Source organism: Lathyrus oleraceus, chromosome 5 (genome assembly GCF_024323335.1).
Source record: "Lathyrus oleraceus cultivar Zhongwan6 chromosome 5, CAAS_Psat_ZW6_1.0, whole genome shotgun sequence".
Classification (NCBI taxonomy): Eukaryota; Viridiplantae; Streptophyta; class Magnoliopsida; order Fabales; family Fabaceae; genus Lathyrus; species Lathyrus oleraceus.
In genome coordinates, this window is record NC_066583.1 from 101282 (window position 1) to 128919 (window position 27638).

The 27638-nt window shown below is 33.9% G+C and overlaps 1 pseudogene; it reads right to left on the bottom strand.

Moving 5' to 3' along the window:
• Positions 1-13623: 13623 nt before the first annotated feature.
• On the bottom strand, positions 13624-27040 carry LOC127086062 (uncharacterized; annotated as a pseudogene).
• Between the last annotated feature and the right edge of the window lie 598 nt (positions 27041-27638).

A 27638-nucleotide genomic window follows, 5' to 3' on the forward strand; every position in this document is an offset into this window, starting at 1 on the left:
CTCAAACATATGCATACATGTATTAAACCAGATTGGATCATATCTCCGGAAGAGACATATCATTTTTCAACATCAATGTAGCATATTTGCAGCAGTTGCTCTTAGCAACATTCAGAATCGATAATCCCAGTGAGATTTATTTTCTCATCAGTCCATGAAAGGAAAGCTTGATTCTCTTCCGATTTAGTCACCAGTAAGTGTCTGCCTTATTTTTGACATATGTAGATGTCATCCTTGCGATACAGGTAAGTGTCGTGTTAATCCCCGTAAATGTCTGTGCCTTTCTTTGATGTCGGTAAACATCATCTTTCGATGTCGATAAACATCGAATTCCAATCATTAGCCATCAGTAAATGGCATGTCTCTCATGATGTCTACAAAAAATCGTTCTGTCAACACCCGTATGTGTCCTTTCCCTTTTAGGTGTCGGTAAACATCATTGTTCGATGTCGGTAAACATCAGCCGCTTGTTAACCATCGGTAAATGGTCTTGTTGTTCAAGATTCCCCAACATCTTCGCTATCCGTAAATATCAAATACTTCATGTTTACCATCGGTAAATGGTTTCGTTTCATAAATATATTCTTTCCTTGGTGTCAGTAAACATCATTGTTCGATGTCGGTAAACATCGAGTTCCTTCCCAGTCATCGGTAAATGTCTGGTCTTGTAAACATCATTGTTCGATGTCGGTAAACATCGAGTTCCTTCCCAGTCATCGGTAAATGTCTAGTCTTGTAAACATCTTGTTCGATGTCGGTAAACATCGAGTTCCTTCCCAGTCATCGGTAAATGCCTGGTCTTATCAGTAATCATCGAGCTTCTCCCCAGTCACCGGTAAATGTCTGGTCTCGTTTCACTTGTAAACATCTTTTTTCTCCCCAGCGAAGCCGCCATCGGTAAATGGCCTCGCTCTCTTTGATATCGGTAAATATCAATTTTGTTTTGAAGCCGCCATCGGTAAATGGCCTCGCTTTCTTTGATATCGGTAAATATCAATTTTGTTTTGAAGCCGCCATCGGTAAATGACCCCGCTTTCTTTAATTCGTCACCTACATAGTGCAAATTCTCCGGTTCTTTTGGTATTCAATCCCTATTTACCTTGAAAGTCTGATAGCCGCTGCTTTCATCCGTTCAGGTTCACAGTTGATTGAATAGGGGCAGCTGTAGCACCTCAAAATTTGCCCTCCTCATTCATGCATTCATTTTTAGGTCATTTTTCATTTTCATATTGCATTTCATCATGTCAATCAGAATTAGATCCAAGAAGCCTGAATATCATCCAAGACACTTTGTGGGTCCTATCTGGGTGATCAGTCAACACAAGGGAATGACTTAGGTTACTTCCAACATGTTCAAATGAGGTCTATTCATCATTCAAAGCATTAATCTTAAAGGAACAAAGGTCCAGGACACAGGTTACCAAGTTTGGAAAAGCAGAGCCTGAGCTGTCATGCTCGCTAGGCGAGCAACATGGTTCGCTAAGCGAACTGAACTTTCATGCTCGCTAAGCGAGCAGATCCTTCGCTAGGCGAAGCTCACGCGTTTGAGAAAAATAACAGAAAGTCTTGGGTTTGAGTTGCTCTCATTTGAGCCCACAAAGCCACGGAAATTAGGCTATATATACTAGACTCCCATCTCCCAAAAAGAGCTGACCTGAAAAGACCTGAGCTAACCTGATCTGAAACCTAAACCTAACAAAGCCAGAGAGGAAGCTAACAGAGTTCAGAGCAACCTCCGGACACTGAAGGGAACCCATCGGCAAAGAACCAGCTCTGCCTCATACAAACCCTGAGATTGTTCTGCAAACCCCGGTGCAATCCAATTTCATTCGATCTCTCCAATCATGTTTGCCTTATTCCCGTTACTCTATGCTTAATTTGAATACTCTGAATGTGTGAGGTATTATCGTGAGGTTTTGCCCACGGATTTAGATGTATATGAATATGTAAATCAATGCCTTGAATGTTAATCGTTTAATTTCTGAAATGTGTACCATAGGGTTTGGGGTTACCGAGATCGACCTGTTATCAATGAAGAACCCAAAACCCGCAGGCGTTCGCTAGCACCTTCGCTAGGCGAGCCTGCAGCAAAGCTTCGCTAAGCTTTCGCTAGGCGATGCAGCAACGATCGCGACAGTAGTTGTTTTTCTGTTTGCTCTAATCTGTTTTGTGTTCTGTAGTGACATGTTTTTCTATTGCATCCATGCATTGCTTCCTAACCTGTTTGTTGAGTTTTTGTGAGGGCTCACCTGACTCTTGTAGAGATGGCTTGGTATTCCACTTTATTTGTGGGATACCACCTGGAGGTTTATTCCGATTACCTGTACTGATTCACTTTCTTTGATAGTGCTAGCTTGGGAGATCTCGGGGTTTCTGATTTCTTTAGTTGCTGTTGCTTCGGATCTTTATCCGTGTGGTACTTTTACCCCCTTTCCCGCATTTTACGCTTTCTTAGCTGGAAGACCTCAATAGGAGGCAATGTTTTTTTTTGTGTGTTTGAGCCCCCTTGTCGGTAGATTTACTTTATGATACATGTTTTGTGTGGTGTGGTCGTCTCCCCATAGGATTGCTAGGCTTCGTATAGTCTCTCGTTTGCATGTCAATTAAGGTAGCACTGTTCCTTCGTCTAGGACTTCCTTTTTGCATGAGCATTCCTAAAACCCAGCAACTCATTGATTTTTCTTCTCCTAAGAACACGTTACTCCTTCTACTACAGGCGAGTAAGTCTCCAAAGGTCGAGCATCCGGTAGATTGCATAGTAACGTCGTTCAACCCTTACCCCGTAGTTAGCCGAACTACGGCTTGCTCTGATTCTCATTCCAGATGAGATACGTAGGCATAAGACGCGATGTCTTAACGAGCACACTCCTCTTTAACCCCTAGGTAGCCGAGCTACGAAGACTCTGATTCTCATATTCGAATGAGATACGTATGTAGTGGATACGACATCCGTGCGAGTCATTTTCTTTTGACCCCCCTTTTAGTAAATAGTACGTTAGATAAACCTACACCCTTTAGACAAGAACAACAAAAGTGGATCCCGTAGAGTACTACAGATGCGTAGGGGTGCTAATACCTTCCCTTCGCATAATTGGCTCCCGAACCCAAGATTTGGTTGCGAGACCTTGTCTTTTCCTTTCCTTTTTTCAGGTTTACCTTGGGCGTTTCCTTTCCCTCCTTTGGGATAAATAACGCACGGTGGCGACTCTTCTGTCATTTCTTTCTCGCCGGTTGTTTTTTTCGCACTATTTTTTAGGTTGCGACAGACGCCCTTTCGGGTTTTCAATCCACCGAGACGCTCATTTTTGCCTAAGCCGCCCTTTCGGGTTTTCAATTTAGCGAGCTATTCTATTTTTATTTTTAGGCGAAGTATTTCTTGACTGCATCTGAATTCACAGGACGAGTGAAATCCTCCCCATCCATAGTTGTGAGCAACAGAGCACTGCCTGAAAAGGCTCTCTTGACAATGTATGGACCTTCGTAGTTTGGATTCCACTTGCCCCTGGAATCGGGCGCGAAAAACAAGACTTTCTTGAGTACGTGGTCACCTTCTCGGAACACACGAGGCTTGGCCTTCTTATCAAAGGCTTTCTTCACCCTTTGCTGATATAACTGACCATGGTACATGGCAGTTAATCTCTTCTCTTCAATCAAATTCAGTTGGTCATAACGACTCTGAACCCATTCAGCCTCAGTCAACTTGGCTTCCATCAATACTCTCATTGATGAGATCTCGACCTCTACAGGGAGCACAACCTCCATGCCATATACAAGAGAGAAAAGGGGTTGCCCTTGTTGAAGTGCGGACAGATGATCGCGACTTTATGAGTCTATCGGGGTACTAACTGCAAGTGCACAGTCTAATCGCGTAGTTTTAAAAGATATCGATCCCACAGGGACTTAATGAATCGACCTACCGTTTTTCTAGGGTTACTGCGTAAAGCTAAGGCGGATGATACTTTAATGATTAGGGGGGAAAATAAAACTAAATTTGGGTCTAGATAAAATATCAAATAATATGGATATCCGTATGTAGTTCGTCGTAATTAGGGAATCAAATCTTCGTTGGTCTTTTTCTTAATTTTAAAATAAGTCTTTTCAGTAGACACTATTAATTAAAAGTCTTTTCCTCAAACTCTCGCTCTGTTGAATTAGACTATGACTTTATATTTTAACGTACGCTCTCACTATTTCGTCAAATCTAAAGTCACTTTTGAAAATAATAGAATCTATAGAAACTCTTTTTGAGAAAATACTAACCGTTTAAACGCCCTCGTCTCAAACTCTCGCTCTATTGACTTAGATTATATGATTAAACTTAAATGCTTAACTCTCGTCCTCACATTTAACTTTTAAAAATAATTTTTGAAAATGATTAGAATTTAATTAACCTTAAAAATTGATTTCGCCCTGATTTAAAGTTAATGTTCAATTTACACTGTCCAGTTAAAAACTCAAACCGTCGTTCTATTGATTTTAACTTCTGTATGTCTTTTACTCTCGTACAAAAACCTTGGTATTAACTTTGTAAATTGAGACCAGAAAAAGAGTGACTATATTTTGAAATAAATTTAAACCAACTCCATTTTGATTCCTTTATTCCGCTTACTTTACATACCGATATCTAAATTAATTAGCCAGACATGCTAAACATGCATAAACAATAATCATGCTTAAATACGGCCATATCAAACAAACAATATATATAAACAGCGGAACAAAGCATATGTAAATCAAAACAATAAATCAATTAATTAATGAACCTGGAAAGATACTAGAAATCTGGATTTTATCTCCTAGCTTCGATGCTCGAACACTCCACCACAAGTCGGTTGGATTTGTTCTTCACAATTCTCGATCAGATAGGAAAGTAAAAACAAGGAAATAAAATACTATGATCTAACGTAAGGTTAGATCCAGTAAAATTACACAATAATTTCCGGTGTAGAAACTATCGTGAGAAAATAAATTGAATGCTTCGGAAATTAAACTAGAAAAGAAAAGAAAAGAAAAATTGCTTGAAGACTTAGAGTGCTGGAAAATTATAAGGCTGGAAAAAAATATTGCACGGCGAAGGGAGAGAGATTCATTTTCTTTTTGTGAGGTCTATTTATATTCACCCTTCAAAATAACCGTTTTCTCAAAAGTATCTTCCGTAGGGTTCCAAAGCGTCAACGAGTGCAGGAGGAAATTTAGGGGAAACTGTCCACTCTGTTACGCACGTCAAGCCTAAAATATAGGATGAAATGTGTGACGTCTGTCACACTATGTGTTACGGTCGTAACACAAGGTTTTGGGGCGTGACGCTCGGCATATGAGTGTGGCGGTCATGAGATCCATTTCCTTTGTTCCCAACGTGGGCTGGGCTTTGGTGCTTTAGCTTGCTGCTTTTCCTAGAAAATCTTCTTTTTGCACCCCTTTTCTTTCTTTTTCACACGTGCTTTAAATAATGATATCTGAAGTAAATAATAAGAAAATACCGAGTAATATCGAATAATATAAAATAAATTGAATCAAATAACGATATAATTTAATTAAATCAAGTCTAAAAATGTGATATAGTTTCATGTTATCAAACTCCCCCACACTTAGATTTTTGCTTGTCCTCAAGCAAGAAACAATGTAAAAATCGATTTAAAATATTAGCCAGATGAAATTTCCAAACACACATCAATTCGTACTAGGTTGCAAGTAAATCTCGTTTAGAAATAACCTGAGTTTAATCTTAACATCAAAAACTACCGTAACAACACTAGACAACCTCACCTTATGCAAACCAGTTCGAGTCATGCTATTATAGCTCAGCCTAGTTCTTTTACTCTTATTTCACCCGTTTTCATTCGAGCGAAATCACATTAAGCCCTTTATCTTTTTGCGCACATAGTGGAGTAACCGGTTAGCGATTCTGATTCCCTTTTAGTTAGAAGTTCTGGTACATAAGTTGGATAACTTCTTTGTTTAGTCTATTGCAAATTGCGGGGGATCGGACCGTAGTTCGCCCTACCAAGTTCAGCACCAGAAACCGCTGAACCAACTCACAATGGATCGTTCATAGTATGTTTTTGTAGGGTCCGCAACCTTTGGATTAAATGATCGGGTAAGGATCACCTAACTTAATTAGTGCATTTCCTGATTTTTAATATGTTGTTTTGGGAATCATTCACTTGTATTCATCGGCTCTCCACGTAGTTTGGTATTAGGATGGTGCCGACTTCTCGTATAAACTACTCGGGGTTACTATAGAACTAAAAGTTCAAGGAATTGGTATAATAGGTACTTAGCCTAGTCTAACATGCTGAGGTTTTTAGAGTGTTGGGGCGGTAATAATTTTGTCTTAATTTAACTCAAGTTTTATAAAATAAGCAACCTTTATACTTATTGAGTGTGTTGAATTTTGTTATGGCTCAAGAAAATTGAGGAGAATAGATAATAAAAATTTTCACACTAGGGACTTGACTTAAATTTTTTTTTTATTAATGAAAGGGAAATATCATACTTGAAAGGGAAATATTGAAAGGGAAATAAACATAACTGAAACAAAGTTTTCCCCCTACACTTAAATGAAACATTGTCCCCAATGTTTCAAAAAATGAAAGAAAAGGATAAAATGGAACCCAAACTCAATTCTGCCTGCGTTCTCTTGTTCTTGGACCCGGTGATCGTTCACGTACTGCCAAGTCATCAAACCGGTTAAGCAAGTCAGTGAACCTCTGGTCGGTTATTGCATTCCTCTCTTGTTGTTGTTGTTGCATCTGGCGCATCAGTTGCATTACTTCGTTATTCTGCGCATGCATGGCATCAAGCCGTTGGGCTTGATGTTCAATAGCATCCATGATGTCATCATTTGTTGCAGGCCTTCTTCTTCGACGACGTCGGGAGGATGGACCAGGCACATTATCGGAAGGATTATGTGGGATCGAATGTTGTGTAGGACCTTGATCACCTTGATCACCTTGCTCCATTTCATCAAACTCGTCTGGGGGCGGGTTTGCTTGTGTAGGCATGGTAGGTTCGGGAGCATTCAGATCGTAGATGAATCTGTTGGGGTTAGTAACATCGGTGAGCACAATGTTGGGCATAACGACGCTTGGGACTTCTTGGTTATTCAGCATAAGATAATACTTCCCGCCTACCCTATTTTTGATTAAGCGGCAGGAGCGACAATAGCTGATATCCATAAACAGGGGTGGCAAAGATTGCAAATTCTGAAGTCGGTCCCCTAGATTTAAACCGAGTGCGATGGTGGTTATTAATCCTCCAATCACAAAAGGTTGACTGCCTCGAGCATAAAGGGTACGGATATGGTGAAGTAAGAAAGAGGCAGCGTTTACCTTTGTATCTATTGAAAAGATGCAATGTAGGAAGAATAATTCTTTCGCGTTGACTTTGCTGTTGTTGGCTCTTCCAAAAATGGTGTTTTGCAAAATACGGATAAAATACCGGGTAGTGGGGTTGTGTATGTGCGAGGCAAGTAATGCATCCCAGTTGGTGGTTTCCACACCGGATATTTTTCCAAAAAGGTCGAATGCGTTCGTGTTCCATTCTGAGTTTGGAGGGATTCTTGGGTGGACGTGGTCTCCTTCAGGAAAATGTAGCATGACACTCAACTGTTCTTGAGATAATGCGTACTCAGTGTTGAACATACGGAATTTTGCGACACCGGTTAAGTACTCGTCCTCACCGGTTGGAGTGGTGTATAAATAAGAGCTTAAAAACTCCAAGGTGAGTGATGGGTATGTTGAGTGATTTTGTGTGCACAGAAAAGTTAAATCGGATAATCTAAGCAGCCATTGCACACCTTGAAGTAATCCTAATTCTTGTAAGCAATTGAAATCTGGGTACCTGGTAGAGATGACACCGCGTTGCTGGAACCGAACGAATTGCTCCCGTTGATAGTTACTATCTTCAAATCGGAAAATAATATTTCCGAATTGCGCTTCTTGATGTTGGTTCTCCACCATTTTGATTGGTAGGTAGAAAGAAGGAAAAGAGGATGAAATATATTATTTTTTGTGTATAGAATGGAATGATATGGTGTAGGAAGAGATGTAGAGAAGGTATTTATAGGAAGAGTTTTGAAATTGGGAAGAGGAGTGGGTGAGAAAAAATTAATGGGGATGAAGGTGAGTGGAATGGGGATAAAGAGGTGAGATGAATGGGAGTAAAGAGGTGAGATGAAGGGAGTAACGGTCATGTCGTAACGGTCAACAACATTTTACGAGGAAACAAGTTGTCACGCTCGTGACAGCATGTGTTACGGGCGTCATGGGGTGCGTGGCGACCGTGACAGCCTGTGTGACGCTCGTCACACTTCTGAGTTTGCAACGGTCGTGACAACGTTCGTGACAGGTTTTGTTTTATTATTATTATTATTATTATTTTAAATTGCCATGAATGCTACTTTACTACACCATAGAATATATATTTTTTCTCTAATAAGCCATGTAAGTAGCATACAATCATCATTGGTAATTTTAGACAGTGCATAAATCAAAATAAAATTTAATTTAACCAATAATTCCAGTAACTTCATAAAAATAAACATAATGTAGTATTCGACTGAAGATAAAATAAAGCATGCGAAAAAATAAATCCTAAGATTAAAAATATTGTCAAACGAAACTATAAATTTCCTAAAACTAAAACTAGTTAACTCCAATTCTTCTAGCCACTTGTAGAATCTCTCGTCGGAGGAGCAAAGGAATTGACACGGTGTAGCAACTCGTGAAATTGATTTGTCATTCGACTCATGTATTCCATAAATTCATGTCCCATCATAGTTAACTCTTCTCTAATGGCATCTTGTTCGGACATCAAGGCTTGAATAGCGGTATTATAATCAGTTCCGGGCATATGATGTCTAAGATCAGGTACTGCCGATTCTGTGGACGGGATAGGATGAGGTGGAGAGGCAGCATCATGGTAACCAGTTGGTGTCTGCGGATCAGACTCAGCATTAGGAATCTGGCTGTCAAGAATCTCATAATCTTGATGGTTTCAACAGATCTAACAGGAGAAGGTATTCCATCCAGGTTGTAGAGCCAACTATTTCGGTTATGGACACTAGTCATCGGGCTAGGCATGGTGAATAGGTAAAAAGCTTGGTTGTTAATTAACAGTTCAAACTCTTCAGGTCCAAGGTTTCCTATAAACATAGTGTTGAAAAGGAAAAGTATATTCATAGGCTGAATACCATAAAATGGGTTCAAATCAAGCATGGGTTGGTGCAATCCAATAGCATTAGCAATCATAGTTATCAATCCTCCTATTTGAATCGGTGCACGGTCATCTTGAATAAGGAGGTCAAAACTCACCAACATATAAGTGGCACCATTCACTGGACGATTCTGGGAAGCACAAAATATTATGAAAAGTTCATCACGTGATACTGTGGTAATGTTTGATCTTTTCCCAAAAAGAGTGTGTGCTAGGATCTTGTGGAAATAACGAAAAGTTGGGTTATGTATGTTTCCAGAAAGAAACTCATGTTCCTCAGGGTCGTCATTTCCCGTCAAACTTCCCCAGAAATGCTCAAGCTCTCGATATTCAAAGAGGTCTTCTTGGCTCGTGGTGAATGTGTCAAAAGAAGTAGGGAACCCTAAGAGGTTGGTAAATTCTCTAATGTTATACTGATACTCCATGTTGAACATCCTGAATTGAATGAAACCTCGGTTTATTCCTTTTCCATGGCTCGGTAAATAAATCAGGGAGCTAAGGAATTCTAGAGTTAGCCTCCGTTAAGTAACAAATTGTCTCCGAATAGGAGTGGTTTCCCACCCTATTTGACTCAGCAGATATAGGACACTATCTCTTAGCCCAAGAACGGTCATTGCACAATCATCAGCATAAAAATTTGGGTGCATCTCTCTCTCTCAGCAAGTTCTTCAAATTTTTGTCTCTGAGCTCTCCCTCGGAATTTGATACCCATGTGATCAATATGTCCCATCAGGTTAGTGTTAACTAAAGAAAAGAAAAACAAGAGTTTTAGTCAGGATTTGGCCAGATGCCGAAAGAAGAGAAGAAGAAGAATTCAATAATATAAAGAAAATGAACAATGAAAACTGAATAAAATCAAAAGAATAATCAAAGAAAAATAAAAAAATTGTGGGTTGTCTCCCACGAAGCGCTTTGTTTAAGGTCGCAAGCTCGACATAAAACTATTAAATGTTAATCTATTAATTTTGGGGACAATACGTCTAAGTGCAGGACTTGCGAGTCTTCATTGTTTTCAGCATAATGATAATGTTTTAGACGCTGCCCGTTTACGATAAATGATTCAATAGATTTTCCTTTAATTTCTACAGCCCCACTAGGAAAGACATTAGTGACTTGGAAAGGGCCAGACCACCTAGAGCATAGTTTTCCTGGGAAGAACTTAAGTCTAGAGTTAAACAATAGGACTACATCGCCTTGTTTGAAAGCTTTCCTTGATATAAGTTTATCATGCCATTTTTTCGTTCTTTCCTTGTAAATTTTGGCATTTTCATATGCATCTTGCCTAAGTTCCTCTAATTCGTTTATATCTAGAATTCGCTTTTCACTGGCGGCCTTATAGTTTAAATTTAAATTTTTAATAGCCCAATAGGCCTTATGTTCTAACTCCACTGGGAGGTGGCAAGATTTACCATAAATAAGCTTAAATGGGGTTGTTCCTATGGGAGTTTTGTAAGCGGTTCGATATGCCCATAAAGCTTCGGGTAATTTTGATGACCAGTCTTTCCTCGATGTAGCGACTATTTTTTCCAATATCTGTTTAATTTCTCTATTAGACACTTCCACTTGTCCACTAGTTTGAGGATGGTAAGGTGTTGCTACTCGATGTTTTACACCATACTTAAACAATAATTTTTCGAGTATCTTAGATATGAAATGAGATCCACCGTCACTGACGACTATTCTTGGGACACCAAATCTTGGAAAGATTATATTCTTAAAGAGTTTAATTACTACTCGTGTGTCGTTTGTTGGAGATGTTATAGCCTCAATCCATTTTGATACGTAGTCAACTGCTACGAGATGTACTTGTTACCAAAAGAAGGTGGAAAAGGTCCCATGAAATCTATTCCCCACACATCGAAAATTTCTACTTCCCAAATGCCTTTTTATGGCATTTCGTCACGTCTAGATATGTTTCCTGTGCGTTGACACCTATCGCATTTCTTGACAGCGGTATGTACATCCTTCCATATGTTTGGCCAATAAAGACCGGCTTGTAGGATTTTAGAGCAGGTTTTGGATGTACTTGCATGTCCACCATAAGGAGCGGAATGACAATGTTGGATTATACTTTCTACCTCTTCTTCAGGTATACAGCGACGGAAAATACCATCGGGGCCTCTTTTGAAAAGTAAAGGGTCATCCCAGTAATAATGTTTTATGTCATGGAAGAATCGTTTCTTTTGTTGGTAGGATAAATCAAGTGGAACCACTCCGACGGCTAAATAATTGACAAAGTCAGCGTACCATGGTGTAACGCATACAGCCAAGGTGGTCTCTACCTGTTCGTCAGCTCTATTTTCTTCCAAATTAGCTATAAGTTTATCGTACGAGAAATCATCGTTGATCGATGTTCTTTCCGGTTCCAGGTTTTCAAGTCTAGAGAGGTGATTTGCTACTATGTTTTCAGTTCCTTTTTTATCTTTGATTTCCAAATTAAATTCTTGTAGCAACAAGATCCATCTTAGGAGTCTAGGTTTAGCGTCCTTTTTTGTTAAGAGGTACTTAATGGCAGCGTGATTAGTGTAAACGATTATTTTAGCTCCGACCAAGTAGGAACGAAATTTATCTAGTGCAAATACTACTGCTAAAAGTTCTTTCTCGGTCGTGGCGTAATTCATTTGCGCTTCATCTAGAGTTCTACTCGCATAATATATGACGTGAAGTTTTTTATCCTTTCGTTGTCCTAAAACAGCGCCTACGGCGTAGTCACTTGCGTCACACATTATTTCGAAAGGTTCATTCCAATCCGGGGTCTGCATTATGGGCGCGGAGATCAATGCTTGTTTAAGTGTTTGAAATGCTTCTAAACATTTATTGTCGAAGATGAATTCAGCGTCTTTCATTAATAATCCGGTTAAAGGTTTAGTTATTTTAGAGAAATCTTTAATGAATCGTCGGTAAAAGCCGACATGTCCTAAGAAGCTTCGTATTTCCCTCACAGTTTTCGGAGGTTGAAGGTTTTCGATTACTTCTATTTTGGCTTTGTCTACTTCAATTCCTCTATTTGATATGATGTGTCCTAAAACAATTCCTTCTTGTACCATAAAGTGGCATTTTTCCCAATTAAGTACTAGGTTTACTTTTACACATCGTTCCAGAACTCTTTCTAGGTTTTCAAGACATTCTTCGAAACGTTGCCCGCATACGGAAAAGTCATCCATAAAAACTTCCATGATGTTTTCGAGAAAATCGGCGAATATCGCCATCATGCACCTTTGGAAAGTTGCAGGAGCATTGCACAAGCCAAACGACATTCGTCGATAAGCGAAGGTACCAAAAGGACATGTGAACGTTGTCTTTTCTTGGTCATCAGGATGGATCGGTATTTGAAAGAAACCTGAGTAATCGTCCAGATAGCAGAAATGAGAATGCTTGGCTAGTCGTTCTAACATCTGGTCTATGAATGGTAAAGGAAAATGATCTTTTCGGGTCGCTTTGTTTAGCTTTCTGTAGTCAATGCACATTCCCCATCCCGATTCAATTCGTTTGGTTATAGTTTCTCCTTTTTCATTTTTGATCACTGTTATACCTCCTTTCTTTGGTACTACGTGTACAGGACTAACCCATTTGCTATCGGATATAGGATATATGATACCTGCCTCTAATAACTTCGTTACTTCCTTCTTCACTACCTCACTCATGACCGGGTTTAGTCTCCTCTGATGTTCCCTAGAAGTCTTACAGTCTTCTTCTAGCATGATGCGGTGCATACAAATAGAAGGACTTATCCCTTTAAGATCGGTGATGTTGTATCCTAATGCGGTTGGATATTTTTTGCAGAGATGGAAGGAGGGAGAAGATGCTAGAGTTAGAAAACTCCGAAGGTTTAAAGTTTTGCTGCCGAATGAAACGGTCTGGTACAGAGATTAGGAGGTTGAGGGGCATACCCCCTCCATACCTGTAAACAGAAATAATAAATAAAAGATATAAAAAAATTGAAAAATTAATAAATAAAAATCAATTCTTACCCTGCAAGTGGAGCGAAATCTTGTATGATCAGGTTCATTCCCTGGATTTCAAGTAGAGCCGAATGTAACATAGGCCCTCCAACCATGAAGCCCATCTGAGATACCATGTCTTGAGTTGCTATTATTTGAGCATCAAAATAATCTCTATAAAACACTGCAGCTTCTGCAGCTTGTGGATATACCACTGATAACACAACATTATATTAATGGGATGATTAGGCTCATTATTTGGAGGGGGAAAGGGGGTAGTTGAATCGGATAAAATCCATCAAATCCAATTCCGATTCCCATGCCTTGATTGGATTGGCCACGACCTCGACCTCCGTTGCGACCTCCAATTCCTTGAGGAATACCGCGTCCGCGTCCGCGAGGAACACGCACTCGTGGACCATAATCCCCGTAATTCATTACTTAATCTAGAAAAAATTATAATGAGCTAATTAGAGTCAAAATCACAGATATTAACTATCAATGAAAACACTACCTAAAACCATTACATTAATCAGATTTGAAATACCAACAAAAAATCATGTGATATAACATCATTTAGAAGAATAAAAAGGACAAGAAAGAAAGTTAAATTATTCAACAGTAGTCAACAGTGTAACAGAATTGACTTACCAATAAAAGTTCAAGAAATATTCAGTTCAATTTTTTAGAATAAAAACACACCATAAGAACATAATATTTAGAATTAGTGAACCTACATTGCAAGGACAAGAAAAAAAGTTAAATTATTCAATAGTTTATTCTAATTATGAGTTAAAGACAAGAAAATTAAATTAAACTAGTCAACAGTGTAACAGAATCTACTTACCAATAAAAGTTCAAAGAAATATTCAGTTCAATTTTTTAGAATAAAAGCACACCATAAGAACATATATTTAGAATTAGTGAACATACATTGCAAGGACAAGAAAAAAAGTTAAATTATTCAACAGTTTATTCTAATTATGAGTAAAAGACAAGAAAATTAAATAAAACCAGTCAACAGTGTAACAGAATCCACTTACCAATAAAAGTTCAAAGAAATATTCAATTCAATTGGATCCAAGAACACACTGAGACCTATAGTGCAAGAAAAAGTAAAAAAAAAAAAAATTTAAAACAAGAACCTTAATAAGATTAATAAGGTTAAAAAACGATAGATATAAATTAATCTTAATTAGAACAAGAATATGAAATTACCAAATAGTTCTGTCGTCAAGGTCCCAATCCCCAACCAGAACAGCGAGAGCGAAGAAATCTACACAAAATTTCAAGTCAAATTCAGAATCCATAAAACGAACCTTGATTATAACATTAAAAACAATGTTCATTCCAAGAATAGAGAAACGAAGGTAACTTTGGAAGACCAAACGATTTTCTGAACATAGAACAAACACTCTGAGCTAAAGCGTTTATTTCATATAAGCCCACAAAGATAAAAAGAAAAAGAACCCAAGGGTTTTCATTACAATTAACTTAGTCTAGTTAATTAATTTAATGTTGTTAGGGTTTTCTTTATTTAATTTGTTCGTTAATTACTATTAATATAAAAATCAATATTTTATATTTTATGACTAATTAGGAAAATGATAGGATTATTTAAGGATTATTAGGATAATTAGGAACTATAATTTTATTAGGATAATTAAAAATTAATTAGTTAAGGTAAATAATTAAGTCTTAAACAAAAAATAAAAAATAAAATATTAATTGATAACTTTCTTTTTCTTTTTTTATGTCTTATTCAAATATATATATATATATATATATATATATATATATATATATATATATATATATATATATATATATATATATATATATATATATATATATATATATATATATATATATATATATATATATATATATATATATATATATATATATATATATATATATATATATAGAAAATTTATTTTATTTTTTAAATCAAATTTATTAGATTATTTTTTGAATATATTGGTTGATATCACATCTTATCGATTAACATACTCAATTTAAAATCAATTTAAACCCACTAAAACATCATGTTCTATACCCTTGTGTGTTGAGACATTTTTTCAAACAATTTTTCTTTGTCCCCGATGCATTGAGACCCTTTTCAAAAAGAGCTAAAAATAGCATACACATAAACATTATCTAGATAAACTACGATTCTCTGACCCTTCAACACATTTAAAGGTACATAGACATAAAGTTGTAACACTCTAGCGAGTACAATAACAAAAAAACTTTTTCTTTGTCATTGTTTTTAATCAAGTATTTTTCCTTAATAATAACTCAATCCCTTATAAATAAGTAATTAATAAATTGATTAACAATATGAGCAAACATCCCATAAAAACATAGAAACCCTAGAAGTATAGGAGGATCCCATTGAGTACAATAGAAGTAAGGGGTGTCTAACACCTTCCCCTTATTTAACCGACTCCCGAACCCTAATGTCTCACCCAATATCTTTAGGTTTTATCATTATTTCCTTGTTCTTTAGGAACGAATAAAGGATGATGGCGACTCTGTAATTCTCCAGTCGCGACACTACGATTTGCGTAGTTTAACCTGACGTGCTGATTTTATTTTTCGACTCCTTTTCCGATCACATTTTGATCAGCCTAAGTCTTTTAATCGATCATTTTTTATTTCAAAAATTGATCAAAACATGTATGTTTCTGAGAAGTTTATTTTGCGCTGATCATTTTAGTGCATTCAGTTTAATTTTTCGAGCATTTTTCATTCATCTTGAATCCTTTTATTTTTATTCTTTTGTCAACTGGATCAAAAAATTTAACTCACTATTTACACATAATTAATAGGTGTTTTGGATACTCGTTTGTAAAACATCCGAGACTTAACTTTAATTAGTGGGTGTTGGTAGTTTGGTCAAAGGACACCCATTATTTAAATATAATCAATAGGTGTTCGGATAATCGTTTTGTAAAACACCTAGGACTTAACTTTAATTAGCGAGTGTTCTTTGTCTGGTCTGAGCACATCCAATATTTACACATAATTAATAAGTGTTCTAGATACTCGTTTGTAAAACACCTAAAACTTAACTTTAAATAGTGGGTGTTGGTAGTCTGGTCAGAGAACACCCACTATTTACACACAATGGGTATTTTACAAACGAGTATCCAAGACACTTATTAATTATGTTTAAATAATGGGTGTCCTCTGAATCAGACTACCTACACCCACTAATTAAGTCGTGGATGTTTAAAAACGAGTATCCATAACACCTATTAATTATGAACACCCATTAATTAAAGTTAAGTTTTAGGTGTTTAAAAACGAGTATCCGTATCATCTATTAACTATTGTATTTTACAATCGAATATCTATAACACCTATTAATTATGTGTAAATAATGGGTATTATTTGACCAGACAACCAACATCCACTAATTAAAGTTAAATATTGGGTGTTTTACAAACAGTTATCCAAAACACCTATTAATCATGTTTAAATAGTGTGTATCCTCTGATCTAGACTACCTACACCCACTAATTATAATTAAGTTCTGGGTGTTTAAAAATGAGTATCCCGAACACCTATTAATTATGGTAAATAGTGAATGTTCTCTGACCAGACAACGAACACCCATTAATTAAAATTAAATCCTGGATATTTTACAAACAAGTATCCAAAACACCTATTTCTCCTCACCCTTTATTTATTGTAATTTTCTATCTATTTTGTTTTTCAATTTTTAATTATTTGGTTGCACTAATTTATTACGAGATCATATCGGTAGCCTCTACTCGTATCCTAGCTCGTCGGAAAGCTAGATTTGCCTCAATTGTTTGTTTGTTTGTCTTTAACCTTATTCAAGTTAGTTTCAGCTATTTTAAGAGTTATTTTTTATGTTTATTATGAATCAATGACGCTATGCCTTTCTGCATCATTTGCTAAAATAGTGATCTCCTATATTGTTTTTCTCTTGTCTTTAGCCTTATTCAAATTAACTTCGGTTATTTTAAGAGTTTGTTGTGTTTTTGGTAGATCAATGTCACTACCCCTTTCTACATCATTTGTTAAAATAATGATCTCATATATTGTTTATCTCTTGCGTTTAGCCTTAAGAGTTTGTTATGCTTCTTTGAGATCAATGTCACTACCCCCTTTCCACATCATTCGCTAAAATAGTGATTTCATTACTGTCTATTTTAACAAAACGATTCTCTAACGAGACTACCAACACCCACTAATTATAGTTAAGTTCGGGGTGTTTTACAAACGAGTATCCAAAATACCTATTAATTATGTTTAAATAGTGGATGTCCTCTGTCTAAGACTATTTACACCCACTAACTATAATTAAGTCGCGTGTGTTTAAAAATGACCTCTGAGTTAGACTACTTACATCCACTAACTATAATTAAGTTTAAAAATGAGTATTCAGGACATTAATTAATTATGTATAAATAGTGGGAGTGTTCAGACTAGACAACGAATACCCACGGATTAAAGTTAAATCTGAGATGTTTTACGAAAGAGTATCCAGAATACCTATTAAATATGTGTAAATAGTGGGTGTTTCGTGACCAGACAACCAACATTCACTAATTATAATTAAATCTTAGATATTTACAAAATATACAGAACACCTATTTGTGTAGATAATGAGTATGTTTTGACCGGACAATGAACACCCACTAATTCTTCTTTATTATAGGATGATATTGATATATTTCATTTTGAAATCAATTTTTTTTTTAGATATTTAATATATTTTTGTTTGGTGATTTGCTTAGTTTCAAGAAAAAATATAGTATTGAAATTGAAATTGTGGTGTTGTTTGATTTTTTTTTTGCAGAGATGGAAAGAGGGAGAAGATGCTAGAGTTAGAAAACTCCGAAGGTTTAAAGTTTTGCTGCCGAATGAAACGGTCCGGTAGAGAGACTAGGAGGTTGAGGGGCATACCCCCTCCATACCTGTAAACAGAAATAATAAATAAAAGATATAAAAAATTGAAAAATTAATAAATAAAAATCAATTCTTACCCTGCAAGTGGAGCGAAATCTTGTATGATCAGGTTCATTCCCTGGATTTCAAGTAGAGCCGAATGTAACATAGGCCCTCCAACCATGAAGCCCATCTGAGATACCATGTCTTGAGTTGCTATTATTTGAGCACCAAAATAATCTCTATAAAACAATGCAGCTTCTGCAGCTTGTGGATATACCACTGATAACACAACATTATATTAATGGGATGATTAGGCTCATTATTTGGAGGGGGAAAGGGGGTAGTTGAATCGGATAAAATCCATCAAATCCAATTCCGATTCCCATGCCTTGATTGGATTGGCCACGACCTCGTCCTCCGTTGCGACCTCCAATTCCTTGAGGAATACCACGTCCGCGTCTGCGAGGAACACGCACTCGTGGACCATAATCCCTGTAATTCATTGCTTAATCTAGAAAAAATTATAATGAGCTAATTAGAATCAAAATCACAGATATTAACTATCAATGAAAACACTACCTAAAACCATTACATTAATCAGATTCGAAATTCCAACAAAAAATCATGTGATATAAAATCATTTAGAAGAATAAAAAAGGACAAGAAAAAAAGTTAAATTATTCAACAGTAGTCAACAGTGTAACAGAATTGACTTACCAATAAAAGTTTAAGAAATATTCAGTTCAATTTTTTAGAATAAAAACACACCATAAGAACGTAATATTTAGAATTAGTGAACATACATTGCAAGGACAAGAAAAAAAAGTTAAATTATTCAATAGTTTATTCTAATTATGAGTAAAAGACAAGAAAATTAAATTAAACCAGTCAACAGTGTAACAGAGTCTACTTACCAATAAAAGTTCAAAGAAATATTCAATTCAATTTTTTAGAATAAAAGCACACCAGAAGAACATATATTTAGAATTAGTGAACATACATTGCAAGGACAAGAAAAAAAGTTAAATTATTCAACAGTTTATTCTAATTATGAGTAAAAGACAAGAAAATTAAATAAAACCAGTCAACAGTGTAACAGAATCCACTTACCAATAAAAGTTCAAAGAAATATTCAATTCAATTGGATCCAAGAACACACTGAGACCTATAGTGCAAGAAAAAGTAAAAAAAAAAAAAATTTAAAACAAGAACCTTAATAAGATTAATAAGGTTAAAAAACGATAGATATAAATTAATCTTAATTAGAACAAGAATATGAAATTACCAAATAGTTCTGTCGTCAAGGTCCCAATCCCCAACCAGAACAGCGAGAGCGAAGAAATCTACACAAAATTTCAAGTCAAATTCAGAATCCATAAAACGAACCTTGATTATAACATTAAAAAAAACAATGTTCATTCCAAGAATAGAGAAACGAACGTAACTTTGGTAGACCAAACGATTTTCTGAACATAGAACAAACACTCTGAGCTAAAGCGTTTATTTCATACGTCGGTGTATATATAAGCCACAAAGATAAAAAGAAAGAGAACCCAAGGGTTTTCATTACAATTAACTTAGTCTAGTTAATTAATTTAATGTTGTTAGGGTTTTCTTTATTTAATTTGTTCGTTAATTACTATTAATATAAAAATCAATATTTTATATTTTATGACTAATTAGGAAAATGATAGGATAATTTAAGGATTATTAGGATAATTAGGAACTTTAATTTTATTAGGATAATTAAAAATTAATTAGTTAAGGTAAATAATTAAGTCTTAAATAAAAAATTAATTGATAACTTTATTTTTCTTTTTTATGTCTTATTCAAATAAATAAATATAAATAAATAAATAAATAAATAAATAAATAATATATATATATATATATATATATATATATATATATATATATATATATATATATATATATATATATATATATATATATATATATATATATATATATATATATATATATATATATATATATATATATATATATATATATATATATATATAAAGAGAGAGAGAGAGATTAATTGTTATGCAATATCAGTGTAAAAAGTTTTACACTATCAATGCATCACAATCATCCGTCTGTATTACTTTTTTAATGTTTAAAATAAAAGTCAAACATTTTAAATAAATTAGTGGTTGAGATTAACTGACGGTGTAAAAAATCTTTACACTGTCAGTATATATCAATTAAATATATACATATATATATATATATATATATATATATATATATATATATATATATATATATATATACATATATATATATATATATATATATATATATATATATATATATATATATATATATATACATATATATATATATATATATATATATATATATATATATATATATATATTATATATATATATATATATATATATTTATATATATATATATATATATATATATATATATATATATATATATATATATAATTTATCCTATTTTTTAAATCAAATTAATTATATTTTTTTTAATATATTGGTTGATATCACATCTTATCGATTAACCTACTCAATTTAAAATCAATTTAAACCCACTAAAACATCATGTTCTATACCCTTGTGTATTGAGACATTTTTTCAAACAATTTTTCTCTGTCCCCGATGCATTGAGACCCTTTTCAAAAAAAAGCTAAAAATAGCATACACATAAACATTATTTAGATAAACTATGATGCTCTGATCCTTCAATACATTTAAAGGTAGATAGACATAGAGTTGTAACACTCTAGCGAGTACAATAACACAAAAACTTTTTCTTTGTCATGCTTTTTACTCAAGTATTTTTCCTTAATAATAACTCAATCCCTTATAAATAAGTAATTAATAAATTGATAAACAATATGAGCAAACATCTCATAGAAAACGTAGAAACCCTAGAAGTATAGGAGGATCTCATTGAGTACAATAGAAGTAAGGGGTGCCTAACACCTTCCCCTTATTTAACCGACTCCCGAATCCTAATGTCTCACCCAATATCTTTAGGTTTTATCATTATTTCCTTGTTCTTTAGGAACGAATCAAGGATGATGGCGACTCTGTAATTCTCCAGTCGCGAAACTACGATTTGCGTAGTTTAACCTGATGTGCTCATTTTATTTTTCGACTCCTTTTCCGATCATATTTTGATCAACCTAAGTCTTTTAATCGATCATTTTGTATTTCAAAAATTGATCAAAACATGTATGTTTCCGAGAAGTTTATTTTGCGCTGATCATTTTAGTGCATTCAGTTTAATTTTTTGAGCATTTTTCATTCATCTTGAATCCTTTTATTTTTATTCTTTTGTCAACTGGATCAAAAAATTTAACTCACTATTTACACATAATTAATAGGTGTTTTGGATACTCGTTTGTAAAACACCCGAGACTTAACTTTAATTAGTGGGTATTGGTAGTTTGGTAAAAGGACACCCATTATTTAAATATAATCAATAGGTGTTCGGATAATCGTTTTGTAAAACACCTAGGACTTAACTTTAATTAGCGAGTGTTCTTTGTCTGGTCTGAGACAATCCAATATTTACACATAATTAATAAGTGTTCTAGATACTCGTTTGTAAAACACCTAAAACTTAACTTTAATTAGTGGGTGTTGGTAGTCTAGTCAGAGAACACCCACTATTTACACATAGTGGGTATTTTACAAACGAGTATCCAAGACACTTATTAATTATGTTTAAATAATGGGTGTCCTCTGAATCAGACTACCTACACCCACTAATTAAGTCTTGAATGTTTAAAAACGAGTATCCAGACACCTATTAATTATGAACACCCATTAATTAAAGTTAAGTTTTAGGTGTTTAAAAACGAGTATCGGTATCATCTATTAACTATTGTGTTTTACAAACGAATATCCATAACACCTATTAATTATGTGTAAATAATGGGTATTATTTGACCAGACAACCAACATCCACTAATTAAAGTTAAATATTGGGTGTTTTACAAACGGTTATCCAAAACAACTATTAATCATGTTTAAATATTGGGTATCCTCTGATCTAGACTACCTACACCCACTAATTATAATTAAGTTCTGGGTGTTTAAAAATAAGTATCCCGAACACCTATTAATTATGTTAAATAGTGAATGTTCTCTGACCAGACAACGAACACCCATTAATTAAAATTAAATCCTGGATATTTTACAAACAAGTATCCAAAACACCTATTTCTCCTCACCCTTTATTTATTGTAATTTTCTATCTATTTTGTTTTTCAATTTGTAATTATTTGGTTGCACTAATTTATTACGAGAACATATTGGTAGCCTCTACTCGTATCCTAGCTCGTCGGAAAGCTAGATTTGCCTCAATTGTTTGTTTCTTTGTCTTTAACCTTATTCAAGTTAGTTTCAGCTATTTTAAGAGTTTTTTTTATGTTTATTGTGAATCAATGACACTATGCCTTTCTGCATCATTTGCTAAAATAGTGATCTCCTATATTGTTTGTCTCTTGTTTTTAGCCTTATTCAAATTAACTTCGGTTATTTTAAGAGTTTGTTGTGTTTTTGGTAGATCAATGTCACTACCCCTTTCTGCATCATTTGTTAAAATAATGATCTCATATATTGTTTATCTCTTGCGTTTAGCCTTAAGAGTTTGTTATGCTTCTTTGAGATCAATGTCACTACCCCCTTTCCACATCATTTGCTAAAATAGTGATTTCATTACTGTCTATTTTAACAAAACGATTCTGAGACTACCAACACCCACTAATTATAGTTAAGTTCGGGGTGTTTTACAAACGACTATCCAAAATACCTATTAATTATGTTTAAAGAGTGTATGTCCTCTGTCTAAGACTATTTACACCCACTAACTATAATTAAGTCGCGTGTGTTTAAAAATGACCTTTGACTTAGACTACTTACCTCCACTAACTATAATTAAGTCGCGTGTGTTTAAAAATGACCTCTGACTTAGACTACTTACATCCACTAACTATAATTAAGTTTAAAAATGAGTATTCAGGACATTAATTAATTATGTATAAATAGTGGGAGTGTTCAAACTAGACAACGAATACCCACGGATTAAAAGTTAAATCTGGAATGTTTTACAAAAGAGTATCCAGAATACCTATTAAATATGTGTAAATAGTGGGTGTTTTGTAACCAGACAACCAACATTCACTAATTATAATTATGTCATTAGTGTTTTACACCATGGATGTTCTTTCACCAGAATCCCAATACCTACTAATTATAATTAAGTCATTAGTGTTTTACAAGACAATCCAAAACACCTATTAATTATATTTAAATAATGGGTATTTTTCGACTCAGACTACCTACATCTATTAATTATAATTAAGTTCTAGATGTTTAAAAACAAGTCTTTAATAATTTTTTAAAACTCTAAATGATTAGATTGTCGTTTTGTCTATAAAATAAAAATATTTGTTTTTAAAATATGTATTAAAAATAAGAATCCTTGGTACTTGGTTCTTGCTCCTCATGATCCCCTACAATCAAGTCTTCTGAATTCAACCTTAGAGGACAGGACGCAAATGTTCAATTCCTTCTTTTCTTGAATCATCATTTTCTGAAGACAACGTTATCATACCATACACATTTGCTGCTTTGTGACCACTTTGAGCAACAGTCATTAATCTTTGAAGACCACCACCACCATCATCTCCATTTGGATTGTAAAAGTAGGGACGTAACCCTTCGCTAAACAAACTTTCAGTGTTTCCACATTCCTCACAGCTTTTCAAAAGTTCATATTATGTCTCATAAGGATGCCATTGGATCCTTGAAAAATTGTCGAAATAAACTTTTTGTAGCGCATGTTTTTCTTTCGTGGGTTCAACAAAATCTTTGGAACACATTTTCAAGTTGTGAAGGTTAACAACAGATTGAGAGGCTACGATTCCAACCACTTCACATAATCTCTCTCTTGGAAGTGATTCAATGGAAACTTCCCTTGTGTTGTTGCTTTCACTCTTGCATGTTATTTTTGATGTCATGATATTGGAAAAACTCGAATATTTAGAGACTTGAAGAGAAGAGAGGTATGTGATTTCTTTTATAGAGAAAAGAGTTATGAGTTATTGGGCATCATCGAAACCAGGGCCGACCCAATCAATTCAGAGGTCCTGTTCTAATTTTAAAAATGAGCATATATATATATATATATATATATATATATATATATATATATATATATATATATATATATATATATATATATTTTAATGATTAAAAATGAAAAACAAAAGATAAAATTATATATTAATCAAATGAAGTATCAAAAAGTTCAAAGGTATTGTTTAAACTACTAACACCATTTCTTACAACTTAAATTATCTAACTACATAAAAAGAGTCTTCCTACGAACATTTTTGAAGCAAAATAGTCAACTAAGTCTTCATATTTTATTGTCTCCAAAATATCATTTTCAATAGCTATTAATACCAATCCATTAAGCCTTTCTTGTGACATGGTAGACCGCAAGTAAGTCTTTAACAATTTAAATTTTGAAAAACTTCTTTCTGCTGAAGCAACTGTCACAGGAATAGTCAATAAGATTCTATATGCAATAACTGTATTAGGAAAACAATCCAAGCCTTTTAAAAATAATAATAATATATCAGTAGGTCTTATGGTTCCTTCAGGCAACATTTCTCTTAGTAACTTCAACTCTGCAAAAAATTCATTCCCATCAATATCAGATTGCTCATTATGTCTCAATGCCTGCTCAAAGTTAGTACAACAAGACTTCAAAGTTGCATCATCTAATGATTGTAACTTGTGAGAAGTAAACAAGAAACCAAAAATACTTTCATACTCTTGGTATTGCTCAAACCTCTTATTAAGAGAAACAACAGCTTGATCAACAAGGTAAAGTAAATAATTAACCCTGAATGATTCTTCTTCTGATAGCTCGACAGATAGGATATTCAAATTCTCATCAAATTGCCTTTTTCTTTTAATTATACGCCTTTGAGGAAATATTTGGGCAATATTCAATTCCACCTCAATTTCCTTAGCGTTAATGAATAACTTATAAAAACATGTTTCTCTATATCCCTCAAAATACGAAATTAACTCCTTAATTTTTTGCATAGCAACATCAATAAGCATATCCTTTTCCTGTAAAAGCTTGCTAACAGAATTAATTGCAGATAATATTTCAAACCAAATAATTATAGCCATTAAAAACTCAAAATCACCAAGCTCATTTGTTGCTAAGGATTTAGCTTCATTTTGTATTTTAGGATCAAGATCATTTTCTGACACTTCAAGTAAAGCTTCTGTAAATTCTAACATTTGAGTTCTTATAGCTTTGACACTTTCTACACGACTCTCCCAACGATTGGATGACAATGATTTTGGAGTCAACCCTTTTACATTATCTTTCAAAATTTTCCATCTCTTAGTAGAATTGGCAAAAATTGTATAAATGCGTTGAACAACTCCAAAAAAATTCATAGCTTTAATACAAGAGTTAGCCATATCACACAATGTCAAATTAAGACTATGACAACCACAAGTAGTATAAAAGGCTCTCGGATTTATGTCTAAAAATCTCTTTTGCACACCTTGGTGTTTTCCTTTCATATTGGACCCATTATCATAACCTTGCCCTCTCACGTCAAATAGATCGAGACCAAGTTCTTTCAATTCATTTTGTAAAACATCAAAAAGCCCCTGACCACTTGTATCATTCACATTCAAAAATCCTAAAAATGATTCCTCAATACTAACAGAAGCTGAAGAAATATCCACATATCTTATTATCAAAGACATCTGCTCTTGGTGACTAACATCAGGAGTACAATCAAGTATCACTGAAAAATACTTTGCCTGTTTGATTTTTCTAATGATTTCAATTTTAATTGCAGAACCAAGCAATCAAATCAACTCATTTTGTATGTTATGCCCAAGATAATGAATATGAACTTTTTGAGTTGTAACACGTCTAACATGTTCTTGGATGATTGGGTCAAATTCAGCTAACATTTCAATCAAACCCAAAAAGTTTCCATTGCTATCTTCGTACAATTTCTCCTTAGAACCACAAAAGGCTAAATTATGCTTAGCAAGAAATTTCACTATTGAAATAACTCTTTTTAAAACATTTTTTCAGTGATCCTTTTCTTTCTCAATTAATCTTTGAGTTGTTTTATCAATAGTTTGAAATTTTTGCAGCCTTTTGCGATACTCATACCAAGTAGTCATATTTTTAACATGTTCCATGCCTAACTCGTGCTCTTTAATTCTTTCACCAACATGTACCCAATCACTATAATCCTCATTTGCTAATTGTCCCCTAACAATCCCATTTTTAAAAACTTTACAACAAAAACAAAATACTCTATCAAGCTCTTTCGAATAAACAAGCCAATCTCTATCACACACCTCTCCATTTGCTAAAGCTCTAGTATACAAATTAGCCGTAAAACGTCTATTCAAACTATCTCTAGGACCCTTCACAATAGAATTATCTCTTTTAGGACCTTTCACAACTAATAAATCAATCAGTTTAGGTTGAAGACGATCCTAATTTCTTGGATCAAATATATCATAATCAACATTATCATCATCATCATCATCATCGGCATCATCATCATTATTAACTTCATCAACAATTGGCACACTATCAAGATTATCATTTTCAATGGGCACACTATTAAGATTATCATTTTCAGTGGGCATACTATCAAGATTATCATTTTCAATGGGCACACTATCAAGATTATCATTTTCAATAGGCACACTATCAAGATTATCATTTTCAATAGGCAAACTATCAATATTATCAACATAACGACTTTCATTTGAAACTTGTGGTTCTTTGATTAAAAATTTATCAAGAGCTCCTACTTGAGATTGAATTAACTCTTCATTTTTTTTCTTTTTCTTACGTTTATCATTTCCACATTCAAATTTTCTACTCTTAGGAGGCATCTTAGGAGACATAATAAGAAAAACTTGAAATTTCTCACAATGTCTTTTGTGTTCGTCGATGATCTACTAATTATCCTGTTGTGAAATTGTGTTCCTACATCAATAACAAAAAAAATCAATTACATTAAATAAAAGAAATTATAAATTAATCATCAAAGAATATTAATAATTAAATCATGGAGAAAAGACTTTAATTAATATTCAATTATATTTTATTATGTTGTGTTCTTCTCTAATATAGTACCATAAAAAATTAATAATTATAAATTAAAAGCAAATTATAAATTAATAGTAAGAAAATAAATTACATTTAATTAAATAAATTATAAATTAATCATAAAAAATATCAATACTAATACATACTAATTTTGTTTTGAAAGATTCCAAATTGCAATTTGGTCTTATGAGAAAAAGTAGGTATAAAAATCGTCACCAACACCAACAGTATTCTTGTTTTGAATTTTGATACTACTGAGTAGTATATACAGTATACTAGTATCCCATTTCACCCTAAAATTTTATTTATTTATATATTATAATTTTATAAAGAACAAAAGTTACCCTCATTTCCACCCTAAAATCTAAAATCTAAAATCTA